This window comes from Tenebrio molitor, chromosome Y (assembly GCF_963966145.1).
Source record: "Tenebrio molitor chromosome Y, icTenMoli1.1, whole genome shotgun sequence".
Lineage (NCBI taxonomy): Eukaryota > Metazoa > Arthropoda > Insecta > Coleoptera > Tenebrionidae > Tenebrio > Tenebrio molitor.
Window position 1 is genome coordinate 362404 of NC_091056.1, and position 4181 is coordinate 366584.

Below are 4181 nucleotides of genomic sequence, written 5' to 3' on the forward strand. Positions count from 1 at the left end.
CAAGGTCAAATAATTTTATTTTTTGGCTACGTGGTTGTTTTGTAAATAGTGACATGCAGAGAACCAACATAATGCGAATTTACAAATGTTTGGCTAACTAGCTCTTTTTAGAAAATAACGCTTTCGCATAAATTAAATCATATTTTATTATTTTTCTCGATTTTTTTCTGATGTAAGTGTCAACTTTTTTTACACATTCAAATGTAGAAAAAAAAACTTTACAAGAATAGGCTAAGAAATGTATGTACTATTTAAAAAAAAAAGTTGACTATCTTAACTTTGACATACTCGTATGTCATCGTAGAGAAGATCATTTTCATCATTTTCTTAAAACAAAAAAGATGTAGGGGCGCGAATACCAATCTGAATCACTTTCATGGTTTGCGTACGATGCCATAGACCGTTTTATTAGGGCAACACTAAAGAAAACATCATCGTTGAGTTCAGAGGTTTTTTTTTCATATAATCTATTAAATGTTGATGATTAATCAGTTAACTAACATAATTTTGCCATTCAACTGCCCCATTGGTTATAAAATATTATGCAAACTCCTGTCGAATTTCTTTTGCTTCCTGCGATGGTTTTCACGATGCTTTAGCAAGGGAAGTAAGCGACAATTTACTGGAGTCTAGGCGCCATGATCCTGGTTGAAAATGTCCATCTTCTTCGTAATCAAAACTGCCATTTGGACTATCTGTCTAGATGTATTACTTCGCCGTAGAAAGTTATGAAGTAGTGCACATGTCATGGAAACTATAGCTGCTTTTTCGGGCTTTAACAACATCGGTGTTGTAAATACGCGAAATAGAGGCTAAAATTCGTGCCCTACAAAAGCGGTAGTTAAAAATCCGTTCAATGGTACCCATCGCATGATTTCCAGAATATGCTTTTAAAAGGGAATGCATCGTCACCTACAATAATATATGGTACCCTTTTGTGGCGCCCTGGCAGAGGTTCGTTTGGTGGAAGCGAAAGTTCCCTGCGTATCATTTTACGATAAAGTGTTGTGGATGCAAAGACTCCAGCGTCGTTCATTCGTCCTTCTGCACCAGCGTCAACAACAAAAGTAAAACAATAATCTGCATCAACCAGTGCCATAAGTATGATGCTGAACGATCTTTTATAATTAAAATATGTCGATTCGCTATTAAATGGAGCTTGAAGTACAACATCTATAGCTCCCACACAATGAGGAAAGTTCCATCGGTGATAAAATCCATTTCCTTTTCTTTTCCACTCTTCCTCTGTTTCAGGCAACTGAAATAAAGAAGGATTATATTGTTGATTGGCGAATTATCCAATGAAAAAAATAAACAAATATGTATGAGAAAAAAATGGTTTCTTCATAGAAATATTTTAACTTCAAAATGTTTTTTTCGAATTCCAGATTGACGATGACAATTCTCAGAATGAACAGGAGGTTTGGAATAATGAAGCAGTAGAAGAAGACGAAATTGAACCTAACTTAGACAAGACATGACTCCTAGCAAGCCAGAAGATACAAATTTTGCATTGCCTCAACGCACTGTAGGAAATAAAAGAAAAATAGGTCTCATCGAAGCAAATGTCAGTAAACATTTGAAACAAGCAAGTGATGCTTTGACAACTCTAACTAACAAATCACAATCACAAAAATTGCAAGATATATACTAGATCTATACTCCGTTCACTGATAGATCGCACGCCTTTTCACAGGCACAGAGACGAGTGTCTATGCTGCAAAAAGTCGAATAGCGCACATAACATTTGTTTATCATTAATACATACTCGAAGAATAAATAATTTAACTTCATTCAGATTCACAGCTGTAATTCTGTTAACAACATCATAGGCGTAGGAAAACTACTGGCGGGATGGAGAGTGCACGTTTCTCAGGTCCTCTCGGGCTGTTGATGTGCTATGGAAAATTTAAAAAACGCGCGTTTTTGAAAGTTGGATTGATACACACTGAGGCGTGCTTTAATTAAGTAAAATAGTTACGATTTAAATCGCCGCGCGATTGTAAATCTTCGCGATTTTTCTAGAATGTTCTAGAATCCATCGCGACGGAAACGTACTCGGACTTCCGCCGAAAAATCTGCGCACAGAGGGGGTGGAAGCTATAAATCGGGGGAACCAGAGACAGAGCGGGGGATTTTTCACGACCTTTTGCCGGGAGTGTTGTCAGTGCCTGGGGAGAGTCAAGGGGACAGTGATCGAGTGAATTTGCAGGGCCGACGAGACGACGTAGTGGAGTTCACGAGGGCCGTTGGAGACGATTCGTCTAAGTACCACCGCCCACATCGCCAAGCGGATCACGGACTTCACTACGGAAGGTTCCAGACCGAACGCTTTTGCGGATCAGGATCTCGTCGAGTCCTGTCAGTCCAGGTCGTCCCCGGACTCACCGGAAGGTGCCGGATCTACCCACCAGCAAGTCAGGAGCAGTGGTGACACCTCATTTTCCACAGGCCGTGGCTTCCCAAAGTTTCGGTTGTATTTTGTCACTCCGTCGAACTAATTGAGCGTTTGTATTTAACTATAGTCAAATTTCCATTGTCACTCATTATTTCGACGGGTGAAAAGTTCTATCAAATTCCTTTAATTTGTATATCGCGTTTAGGATTTATAATTTGTTCCACTGTTAAAGTTGCAGTTTTGTCATAAGGCGCGTCATTTCATTAATCGTACTAACTTAAGAAAAAAATTTCCTTATCAAGTCCGTCGGGTTTTTGTATTCACGAACGATTATCAATCGGTGAGTGACCTCGCCAGGAATTGTGTATCGCGCTCACCGAACACTTTTTTGCGCGTGGTTCTTCACCGGTCCGTACCGGAGAAAAACATCTTAACTTCAATTTTTTTTCTTGGAGCGAAGGAAGACTTGGAGGACCTCTCCGCTTATGCGGGCGGCGTAGCCGAATAGCGACGTTACGTAGGATCAGTCGGCCTTCCTCCTTCGCTAAAGAAGGGAATTTTTTTTTTGTTTCGCCGGTACTCGTTCGTTGAATATCTGGGACCCGGAGGACCCTCCGAGGAGTTAGGGTTATCCAATTTTGTACACGCCATAGGGCTAGTCAGGCTTCGTTGTTTTCTTTTTCATTTATATCATTATTTTCATTGTTTGACATCTGAATAAACGATTAGTTGGAAGATTGTGTATCATTTCCCGTACTCCGGGCTGTTCTCACCAATTTTTCAGCTTCGGTCGGCGTTTCTCGTGGTTCGCATTGTAAACCGAGTCGAAGCCACGACTTGTTCGTTATACCCCTGAACATTCCGGATTTGTAACCGGTAACAGGGTTGCCCAGTTTCTGGAGCGTAATTTATAACGTAACAGTTACCAATAAAAAAAAATATAACCATCACGGGTGCTGTGCCCGTATTTCGGCGATGGTCAGAATAAAATGGATGCCCGTTTTGGGGCCGATTTCTAATGTTACCTGAAAAGGTAGGAGGTTACAAGCAAGGGATTCGTCGTTAAAGTGTGCTTTCAAAATAAAATTTTCATTCTCCCGCGAACGTACAAGTAGTATCTTTTTTCGAGATTTTCGGTCCTATCATTGTCAATAATTTGTCAGTCTGTAGGAGACATTCTTGTAAAATTTTTATAATGTCCACTGACATGTTGAAATTTTAAATCTTGCATAAGTTCATTACCGACGCGTTTTCTATAGAATTCGGTTCGCCACCAACGTCGCCGCTTCTTCTCTTTTTTAATCATATTGCACCCATCGTAAAATTTAAAAAAAAGGTAAAGCCATAACTGCACATCTTCGGAGAAAGTAGGTAGAATGTTGGTTGTTTTTTAGTTTTGGTACCGAAAATAGACTCCGTGTCATAAAAAAAAAACGAATTATAGTTTAAAAAAATTAAATTATAATCGAAGGTAAAATAATAATTTTTATCAGATTTAACAAATTAGGTCGCGTTATTTTTGGCAAGATTAATTCCAGAATTCAAACTTTAACGTTAATTATTTATTTTTAATACTTACAGTTATTAAAAACACAATTATTAGAAACAATTTGGGAATCTGACAGGCGTAACATGCAATTTTATTCGTTTTTGACAGAAGACAGACTAGGAAGACGGTTTATCCGCGATAAACAATTTTGATTGGATGAAAGCAAGCGCTGAACACGCACGTTTGATGTATGTGGGAATTAATCTGTAGTAATATAACAATAATTGACTTAAA

General features: G+C 38.7%; 1 pseudogene; it reads right to left on the minus strand.

Moving 5' to 3' along the window:
* Positions 1-492: 492 nt before the first annotated feature.
* LOC138140599 (uncharacterized) lies at positions 493-1158 on the minus strand (annotated as a pseudogene).
* Positions 1159-4181: the final 3023 nt, after the last annotated feature.